We start from the raw sequence: 11,363 nt of genomic DNA on the forward strand, positions 1-11,363 counted from the left end.
TTTGTTTTAGGTGTGGTTGTGAATAACTGTGTGTTTGCTGTCCTTTCACTGTTAATATTTTTCATCTTCTTTTTCTTATATAAGTCCCTTTAGCATTTCATATAATAAGGGCTTGGTGATGATGAACTCCTTCAACTTGATCTTATCTGAGAAGCACTTTATCTGTCCTTCCATTCTAAATGAAAGTTTTGCTGGATAAAGCAATCTTGGCTGTAGGTCTTTGGATTTCATGACTTGGAATACTTCTTTCCAGCCCCTTCTTGCCTGTAAGGTCTCTTTTGAGAAATCCGCTGACAGTCTGATGGGTACTCCTTTGTAGGTGACTGTCCCCTTATCCCTTGCTGCTTCTAGGATTCTCTCCTTCATTTTGGTCTTGGCTAATGTAATGATGATGTGCCTTGGTGTGTTCCTTCTTGGGTCCAACTTCTTTGGGACTCTCTGAGCTTCCTGGGTTTCCTGGGAGTCTATTTCCTTTGCCAGACTGGGGAAGTTCTCCTTTATTATTTGTTCAAATAAGTTTTCCACTCGTGGTTGTTTCTTTCCCCCTTCTGGTACCCCTATAATTTGGATGTTGGAATGTTTAAAGATGTCCTGGAGGTTCCTAAGCCTCTCCTCATTTTTTTGAATTCTCATTTCTTCATTCCTTTCTGGTCGGATGTTTCGTTCTTCCTTCTGGTCCATTCCATTGATTTGAGTCCCAGTTTCCTTTCCATCACTATTGGTTTCCTGGACATCTCCCTTCATTTCAATTAGTTTAGCCTTCATGTGTTCCTCTAATTTGTGACTGTACTCTACCAATTCTGTGAGCATCCTGATAAATAGTGTTTTAAATTGGGCTTCTGAGAGGCTAGCAATCTGTTGGTCGCTTAGAGTTATTGGCTCTGGGACTTTGAGTTCTTGCACCATCTTTTGGGCTGTTCATGCCTGTTAAGTATCAGGAGCAGAGCCCTAGGTGTTCACCAGGGTGGGGCAACTAAGTCGCTGGGTTGTGACTCTGTATGTGGGGGCGGAGTCAGAGAGGAGCAATGAGATCCCGTCTGCAGTCTCCCTCCGCAGCCCCCACAGGTGCAGCAGCTGCCACCGTCACCGGGTCCATGCGTTTCGTCCCACTGCACTCGAGTGTGCCACCACTGTCAGCCCTGCGTGGTCTGTCTCACTGTGCTCGAATGTGTGACTGCGGTCAGTCTGCCCCACACCCTGACTGGGTCCGGGCCACTTGCGCGCCTAGGTCTGGGGATCTTTCCTGCCCGACCTGCTCCGCTGCTGGCTCCGCCCCTCTTACCGTCCCCGTTGAACCATTAGTTGTAGTCGGACTTCCGTATAATTCAGTTTTCTGTTTTTTGGCTGTGTCTTTGTTCTCCAAACCTTTGTTGTATTCAAACTTGGTTGTGGGAGAAGGCACAGTGTTTCCACCTATGCCTCCATCTTGGCGGAAGTCCTCTTACAGTAGTATAAATCTCAAACGGCCTCCTATCACTACCTTTACTGTGCTACATTAAGTGGAGATACAATATGAGAGTTGAGAAAACAGTTAGAAATGACATATCTTTTCTTATTGCGCTCAGCTTTTTGCTGTCTCCATTCTAAACGACTGCCGTTCAAGAAAGCACTCTCTCACTCTCCATGCTTGAAGAAGGTTGGAAGGTTTGCTGCACGAACTGGCCCCGTGCTGCTGGGCGCTCTGGTGCCTTTGTGCCCAGATGGGGAATGACTCGGGTTTCCAGGCTGGAGCCAGAACAGATGTTGCTTTCTTCTGTCTCGTTCTTAGTGTGGAGAGACTCTAACGGAGAGCACACTCAAGACTGTCTCTGTTTCTTCTTCTTTTCCTAATGGAGATCAGAAATGGAAGAAAGGAAGAAGAAAATCAATGCTAGTTTCTCAAATAGGTGGATTTTCTTTTCTCAGCAGAATGTCCCAGAACTAATATGCTCAATGGCTTTAGAAGGCTTGAACCAGTCTGAATCCTAAAGGAATCAAACACTTTTCCTCTGTAAACATTTTAGATGCATTTGGTCCCATAGATCTTAAAGATATACTCTGCCTTTTCCTCACAAGAGACTTTGACAGAGTTGGAAATCCTGAAGTAGATAAGGCCTAAGGAGCTCTGAGTGGAATTAGTAGAGACCGAACTTCAACGTTTACATCTGCAAAACAAATTGTTTACACTAGGTGGCAGCAGAGATCTAGATTTGGTGAATCGAATTGATTTTTTTTTTTTTTTTAATTTAGTTTGAAATAAGGTTGAGAATGCAGTTTGGTCCAGACTAGTCTATATCTGTTTCTCTAGTTGTGAAATAAAGGATCTACTTAATTGTAATTTGCCTTCGAATCATTGATCCAGTGATTGGACAACCACACACCAGCAGAAAAGGAAAAGCCCTTTGAAATCTTGCATCTCACCTTCTTAAGTATGAATATTCGCACACATTATTGCTAAAATCTGAGCTTTTAACATTAATTTTAAATTAAATTTTTAAATGAGAACCCTACCTAGAACAGAGTTATTAATAAGGGTGTGGATGTAGGCAAGGTGACATCAGTCCAGGAACCTGGTCAGTGAGGTGGTGCAGAGAATCCCACCAGTGTTGATTCTATAGGTGAAAGAGAAAGGCAGAAGCAGATGAAGGAGAAAATAAAATAAAATAAAATTACATTAAAATAATAAAAAAGTAAAATGTCAAGCTGAAGTCAGGTAGATGTCTGTTTTATGTACTTTTACTATTTCCAACATTGACCTTCCCACAGGAAAACAGCCCGTTTTGCAGTTGGTGAGACTGAGACTCAGAGACTTTGTGCTCAAGGTGACAGAAAGAATGGCAAAGCCAGATCGGAACCCGGCTTCCGTGTAATTTGGCCTGATGTTTGCTGTATGGCGCTGTTACACCAGGAGGATGTGCAGCAAACTAGGATGGATGGCTCACTAGGAAACATGTGCCTTTCAGATGGGCCCATAAAATGGATCTGAGATGGGTAATTCATGTCACATAATTGCATTAGATCAAGATTTTAAAAAACTCAACAAATGATGGTCATGGATTTGGACTAAAAAGAGAAGGTTTGTGAGGGATGAGTGTGAAGTCTGAAATTAGGAACAATGAACTGCAGAAGTTCAGGATGAGGGAATTCATGTGAAAGAGACCTGGAAATTTTAGCTGTGTGCTCAATATGGGCCGACAGTGTGCATCTGTAGCCAAAAAGTCACTGAACACAGACTTTCTTGTTTGGATGGGGAGAGGTAATAGTCTTATTTGTCACCTTATCACCTCACATGTAGTCCATTCTGTTCAATTCTGGGGCATTTTACAGGAACAGTGTTCAAAAAATAAGAAAGTTGGTGAAGTACCCTGGCTCGTGTAGCTCAGTGGTTTGAGCATAGGCCTGCAAACCAAAGGATCGTGGTTCGATTCCCAGTCAGGGCACAAGCCTGGATTGTAGGCCAGTTCCCGGCAGGGGACTCACAAGAGGCAACCATACATTGATATTTCTCTCCCTCTCTCCTTTCCTTTCCCTCCAAAGATAAATAAATAAAATCTTTTGGATTTTTTTTTTAAAAAAGAAAGTTGGTGAAGAGTGTGGAAACTGTATACAATGAAGAAATTATTACAAAAATTGGAAAGTTTTGACCTGCCCAAGTGAAGCTTTAGAGAAGACACGAAACACTGACTTATAATGTCCAAAAGTGAATTAGATTTATTCTGTAGTCCTAGAAGTCAAAAGTAGGATTAATGGAAACAGATTACAAGGAAATAGATTTCAGTTCAGTATCAGTGGTAGCCCCCCAAAATAGTTGATTGCCATGACATTAGTAATTTACATATATCATTTTAGAGTATTTCTATGTATATTTTGCTATGTAGGAAAATAACCCTGATGAGCTTTTTTGAGTATGAAAGGTGAGCTGCCTCTGGTGTGGTCAGAGAGAAGATACAAAAGGTTATAAAGAGATATAGAGATAAAAAGAGCTCAATATTCCTCTCTAATGAGATGAGAGGAATTTTTATAGAGCTGTGGGAAGAAGGGAGAAAGGTAAGGAGTGCTGGGGGGAAGCAACCTGGCAGAAAATGTAGCCCCTGGTGGGACACCTGAGTGAGAAACTGGCTGAGGTGGGGAATGGCTGAACAATTTCTCGGAGCAGTGATCCTTTATGTTCAATTTGACGTTATTTCCTATTCCGTGCCATAATTGCCCTCAGCTGCCACTAACCCTACAGTAAGTCTACCACACACAGTGCCTTTGTGTCCTGGGGGGTTTGGGGGATGGAAAAAGAGGACTAAGATTCAGGGTGGTGTGAAGTGACTGGTAAGACAGTGAAGGTGGGCGCAGAGGTGCGAGCAAACAAACTCTAGCCTGGGCCGCCGAGATTCATACCAGTGTCAGAGAAATCTGTGAGAATGTTGCAGGGGCAGCCTAGAACTGCCTTCCGTATATATTAAAGATAAAGGGATTTCAGCAGGATGGAGGCGTTGGGAATGTGTGGATCACACTGGAGGAGGCTTAAAATTGTCCAACATAATGTAGTGAGCTCCCCATCACTAGAAGAGTTCTCTTGGTAGCATCTGTTAAAGGTGTTGTAGAGAGAATTTTTGCATTGGTTAGGAGGCTGCACCAGATGGACTGTAGAAATCCTGATTAATGAAATTCACCGCCTTTCCCTCTACCTGCCTTATCATGTGCTTTCATTTAAAGATCCACTTTGAGTTGGCAAGAATTTAATGTGCTTTAACACATTAACACTTAAATAACAGATTACCTCTTATACATCTGATTCTACTTTTCTATCCATCCATTTAACAGGTATCTCTTTCATTTTAGGCCTTGTGCCTACGCTTTGTAGGAGCACATTTGTTAATTAGACACGATTCCTGCCGTTTTATCAGCCTACATTTTAGTTTGCCCTAAGCTTAGTATAACGAGGGTTCTCTGGGTTAGGGATTTGGAGTAGTGGGAATAGCATCTGTGAATCTGGGGACCTTTGTGCTCACCCCAGCTTCTGCCATGTGACCCTACGGAAGGCACGGTCCCTCTGCACATCTCTAATTGCTCACCTGTAAAGTACAGGTGCACAGCTCTTCTGGATGTCGCAAAGTCCAGAGCCAGTAAAGTTTAGACACGTAACATAAAGCCATGAAGCAAACAGATGTTAGGACATCTTAAGGGGAATTCTCAGGGAAGGCACTTTGCGTTAGGCACAAGACACTGTTCTCTTACACCACGGACTGTATTCACTCCCATTTTTTTCTTGAAACACAACCTTCAAGATCTTTTGTTCACCATCCCACGCTGACAGAGTCACGGTGTGAGGGGTTTCAGTGGTACACAGTGGACTCCACCAAGACCATTTTTAAGCAAGAAAGAGGTTTATGAAAGTGAAGTAACTCAGAGACTCTGGGGGGTGGGGGGCAGGAAAGTCAGGCCCGAGGGATCATACAGCCAGGGAGTGGGTTGCCAGATAAAATACAGAATGCCCAGGCAACTCTGAATTTCAGTAGTAACATACTTATCTGTTGTTGTTCATCTGCAGTTCAGATTTAAGTGGGGATCTTGTATTTTAGTTTACCAAACCCAGCAACCCAGCCGAGGCTCATACCTAAATTACACCCTGAGGGGATTCCTGCTGCTGGCACGGGCGATAGTGTGTTCCTGGGTACCCCGTCTCACTGGTCGTCCGGGAAGTACAGGTTCGGACGGGAGACAGCAGTGTGGGCAGTGGTGAGAGCCGGGGCCCTGGGGCCCAGCTTCGTGACTGCACCTCCGCCTGCCTGTGTACCCTCAGCGTCCCCCTTCCGAAAGTGTGAGTGACAGAGCTTCCCCCAATGGGATTGTTTTGAACAATGTGTTTCTTTTAAAAAAAAATTTTATTTTCTCAATTACACTTGACGTTCAGTATCATTTTACATTAGTTTAAGGCGTACAGCATAGTGGTTGGACATTGATATAATTTATGAAGCCATCTGCCCGGCACCGCAAATAGTTATTACATTCTGTTGACTGTACTCCCTGTGCTGTACTTTACCTGCCCTGAACAATGTGTTTCAAAATTTCCAGTATTGCTTCGAAGTTTGTTACGCTCTGGCATAGAGTTCCTTCTGCTCCCTTAGCAGGGTTTGCTGGAGAATTGGGGGTCTCCTGCCCCTAATCACATCATCGTCAAAGGGTTTGCTTTGGAAACCCTGGGGACCCAACTCATCATGTCCTATATATTCGCTTCTGTCAACACAGGAAGTTTCTAAATGTGTTTCACTCGGCCAGGTGATCAAGGTCAAAAGCAACAGTAATTAGTCACAGGGACAGTGCGATGTGATAGTAGATATGGTGTAAAAACTAGGGCATTTTACCCCTCAGGTCATCCTCCCCACTCCACCCCACCCCCGAGCCATAACCTCAGACATTCTACAAAATACCTGGTAGTATTTTCAGCTGTTAAGGTCATCAAAGGCAAGGAAAGCCTGCAAACCTGTCACAGCTAAGAGGAGCCAAAGTTACAAGTAAATATAACGTGGCAACCTGAATGGGACCCTGGAATAGAAGAACAATTAAGGAGATCTGAATAAAGTGTGGACTTCAGTTCATAGTAGTGTATCAGTACTGGTTCATTGATTGTGGCAAATACAATGTAAGATGTTAATACAAAAGGCAGCTGGTGTGGAGTGTATGGGAACCGTCTGTACTCTCTTTGTAATTTTTCTGCAAGTCTAAAACGCTTCTAAAACAAACAAGTTATTTAAATGTATTTCAGTAAGGGATTTACAACTTCTCTCAGTGGCAAGAGTTAGTAATTTTCAAAGCTGTTCACAAGAGGTGAAAATGGGTTGCAGATTTACTACGCTCACTTCATTTAGCCTATTCTTGACACTGCTTTTTTCTCGTCAATATGCAATATGAATTGTCCTCATTATCAAGATTTCAAATGACATGTGCTGACATTTCTAAATAATCGAATCCAAACTGTAATTATTCCTAGGTTTATCTGGAGGATAACATATAAATATTATAAGCTTTCCTTGCCTTAATTCTTAGCTTGACATTTTCAGATCAAGGAGTAATCAGAGAGTGACGCCAAAGCACTGCTCAGTATATGATCGTTCCAAATTAGGCTGAAAAACTAATTAATCATCTTAGAAATAAGGACGCACTTTTGAAACAGTATCCTTCCCTGTTACTCCCCTGATCTCATTTAATTGGGTCACCGTGTTCAGAAATGACAGGAACCTTTCACTCCTGGGGTGCTGGCTAAGGGCATGCGCGCGTGCTCCCGTGCAGAGGAAATGCTATTCCCCACTGGGACTGGCGAAGGTGAAGAAGCTGGGAACACACATTGTCGGTGTGGACTTCTCAGATAAGAGTTTGGCAGTGGCTTTCCACCTGTTCCATGCCCACCCGTCTGGCTCGGTTTATTCTATAGATGTACTTCCACAAATGCACAAAGACGTTTGTGTGAGACTGGCTTTCATATCATTTATCATAGACAAAATGAAACAACCTAAGTGTTCATCGCTAAGGGACCGTTAACCCATGGGGGTGCTCGTGCAGTGGAATTCTGCACCCCATTAGCAACACAGGTGCAGATTCTGTGAGCTGCCATGTGCATTCAATGAAAGAACACACGGACAGACTGTGTGTGAAGGGTGGCCCTATTTCTGTTTCTTATGATATAGACACTTATAAATGCATGGAAGTTTTCTGGACTATTAATAGAAACATTCTCTGGAGCACAGACCTAGAGTGGTTTGGGGTGGGAAATAGCTTTACTTTTTAATTTTAATTTTTGGTAGTTTGAGTTTTTAATATGTTGCTTTGACTTTTCTTTTTTTTTAATTTTTATTTTTGTTTATTATTTTTAAATATATTTTATTGATTATACCATTACAGTTGTTCTATTCCCCCTTCATTCCCCTCCACCCGCACACTCCCTCCCCCACCATTGTCCCCCCTTAGTATATAACCACGTGTCTCAAGTTCTTTAGATTCTATATTTCCCCCACTATTCTTGCCCTCCCCCCTATCTATTTTCTACCTACCATTTATGCTATTTTCTGTGCCTTCTCCCCCCTTCTCCCCCTCCCACCCCCCTGTTTCTAACCCTCCATGTGTTATTCATTTCTATGGTTCCACTCCTGATCTAGCTGTCCATTTGGTTTGCTTTTGTTTTCGGTGTGGTTGTTAATAACTGTGAGTTTGCTGTCCTTTCACTCTTCATATTTTTAACTCCTTTTTCTTAGACAAGTCCCTTTAACATTTTATATAATAAGGGCTTGGTGATGATAAACTCCTCTAACTTGACCTTACCTGAGAAGCACTTTATCTGATCTTCTATTCTAAATTAAAGCTTCACTGGNGAGTCTATTTCCTTTGCCAGACTGGGGAAGTTCTCCTTTATTATTTGTTCAAATAAGTTTTCCACTCGTGGTTGTTTCTTTCCCCCTTCTGGTACCCCTATAATTTGGATGTTGGAATGTTTAAAGATGTCCTGGAGGTTCCTAAGCCTCTCCTCATTTTTTTGAATTCTTGTTTCTTCATTCTCTTCTGGTTGGATGTTTCGTTCTTCCTTCTGGTCCACTCCCTTGATTTGAGTCCCAGTTTCCTTTCCATCGCTATTGGTTTCCTGGACATCTCCCTTCATTTCAATTAGTTTAGCCTTCATATGTTCCTCTAATTTGTGACTATAATCCACCAGTTCTGTTAGCATCCTGATAAACAGTGTTTTGAATTGTGCTTCTGAGAGGCTGGCAATTTCTTGGTCGCTGAGAGTTATTGGCTCTGGGACTTTGAGTTCTTCTTGCGCCATCTTTTGGGCTGTTCGTGCCTGTTCCATAGCAGGATCGGAGCCCTAAAGTGTTCACCAGAGCAGGGCAACTCAGTTGCTGGGTTGTGATGTTGTATGTTCGGGCGGGGTCAAAGAGGGACTATGGTGTCCCGTCTGCCGCCTGCTGCCTTGGCCATCACCGGGTCCACGCGTTTCGTCCCACTGCACTCGAGTGTGCCACCACTGTCAGCCCTCGCCCCCTGGGGCCTGTGTGGTCCGTCTCACTGTGCGCGAATGTGCGGCCCCAGTCAGTCTGCCCCGCACCCCAACTGGTTCCGGGCTGCCTGCGCGCCTAGGTCAGGGGACCTGTCCTGCCCAACCCTGCTCGCTGCTGGCTCCGCCCCTCTTACCATCCCTGTTGAACGGTTAGTTGTAGTTGGACTTCCGTATAATTCAGTTTTCTGTTTTTTGGCTGTGTCTTTGTTCTCCAAATCTTTGTTGTATTCAAACTTGGTTGTGGGAGAAGGCACAGTGTTTCCACCTATGCCTCCATCTTGGCGGAAGTCCCTGACTTTTCAATGTAAAAAGAAGTAGTTAAACATTGTAAGGTTTCTGTGCCAAAATCAATTTTTAAAAACTATAAAGCAAAGTTTGCTGACCGCTTAGGGCCTGTCTGAGAAGAGTTGTGTGTGCGGGAGGCAGCCGAGTGCAAAGCATGGCATTTCCTCAGTTTTGTTTTGGACAGGAGTGCAGTGCCTGGGGCAAAATGCTTAAATGAGTTAAGAAAGCACATGCCCAAAGATATGCACTTATACTTTTAAAGTTTTATTGAGCAGATTTATTACTGGGTAAATCTATGGGTGTGTTCTGCATTTCAGATGTGGCTTCTTGTTGTCTGCAAGCCATCAGCCTGTCATTACCTTGAGGTTTATAGCTTAGTTAATAGGTGCTGACAATTAAATTTATATTTTATAGGTCCTGCCCTAAAGAATTTTGTCATTGTGTATATATTAGGTAATCCCTTGGAATAATAATGCCACCAAGAAAATTGGACTCTTCTTCCACAGTAGTCTCAAAAGACAATTATAGAGAGTAAAAGAAGAGATTTTTACCTCAAATAGGCTAGCTGAAGACCATGTCAAGAAATTTGAATTTCCAGAAATTTGGAACAATTTGGAGCAAATAATGATAATACATTAAGTAGAAAGAGCATGGTAAAGAACTTATATTTATGTTAGTATTTCAGTTTTATAAAACAAAAAACTGTGCATCTATACATTTTTAGTAATGGAACAATAACAATCCTGTTTCCGACTCCAGGGCATCTGCTGTTCATATACCCAGCAGCTGCTGGGGGCTTTGGGCTGCTGGTTGTAGCACAGACTAGCGCCTGCGTGGCCTCAGGGAAAGTGCGTGGCAGCTGGCTCAGAGGGCCGTGCGGGAGGTCCTGGGCACCCACAGGGGGATGTCTACCCTGGCCTCATGTGAAGGATCTGAGCCTGGGGGACCCCTGGAAGCCAAGGAATCGAACAGGTAGGCTGAGTGGGGTGGAGGAGGCATTTCACCCAAGAATGAAATTAGTGGTGGTTACCAAGAGAGATGGGAGGTGCATGCTGGGAAGGAGATCACTAAATCTGCTGTGGAGGCAGTCATTAATGAGGGTTGACCTATCAGTATTCGTTGCTTTTAAAGTTTTTAAGAACCTCCCCCCGCCGCCCCAGCCATCAATACCACCTAGAGGAAGATCAGCACACTGGCGGTGAACAGTCAGGCTCATGGCTCCTTGTGAAGAGGGAGACCGCTCAGAGTGGAACCTGGTGTCTCAGTGAGAGGGTGTGACGAGGACCTTGTGACAGGGTTTGCACTGGCCTTAGGTGATTTTGATGGGGGTTCATGGAATTGGAGGTTTGGTCTGGGTTGGATACTATGTTCCCGTCAGAAGCAAGGATGATTCTATGATTGGATGTATTAACAAAACTGAGTTATAGGAAGAGGAGGCCAGAGTGGGGTGACCGCTGTACTTGGTGAAGAGGCAGCACTTGACTTCCAGCCAAGATGGAGGTGTAGGTGGAGACACTGTGCCTCCTCGCACAACCAAATTTAAGGGCGGCAAAGATTTAGAAACAAAAACACAACCAGAACAGACAGAAAATTGAACTGTACTGAAGTCCGACAACAATGAACCATTCATCCAGACCGGTAAGAGGGGTGGAGGTGGTGGCCTGCAGAGAGGGGTCCAGGCAGGAAAAGGCAGTGGTTGGCAGACAGGGGTTTGGGGAGGAAATGAGCAAACCCAGGGAGACACACAAGGTGCTGGCTGACTGTGGACACACATTCGAGTGCAGATAAGCCAGGCGAAAAATGAGCAGTGAGACAGACTGCACAACCCTTTATTTTCCCCAGCGATGGGAAATAAAGCCTAAAGGCACTGATTGAAAACACTGGTGAGGGCTGAGTTGCCAGGAGAGGCTCCCAGCCTCACAGGAGAGTTTGTGGGAAAGACCCACAGGGTCCTAGAATGTACAAAAGCCCACCCACCCGGGAACCAGCACCAGAAGGGCCCAATTTGCTTGTGGGAAGCAGTGGAGGGGACTGAAATCCAAGAGAGAGCAGAACAAAT

The sequence above is a fragment of the Sturnira hondurensis genome, unplaced genomic scaffold (genome assembly GCF_014824575.4).
Source record: "Sturnira hondurensis isolate 20B ecotype Veracruz unplaced genomic scaffold, ASM1482457v3 Scaffold0014745, whole genome shotgun sequence".
NCBI classification, from domain to species: Eukaryota; Metazoa; Chordata; class Mammalia; order Chiroptera; family Phyllostomidae; genus Sturnira; species Sturnira hondurensis.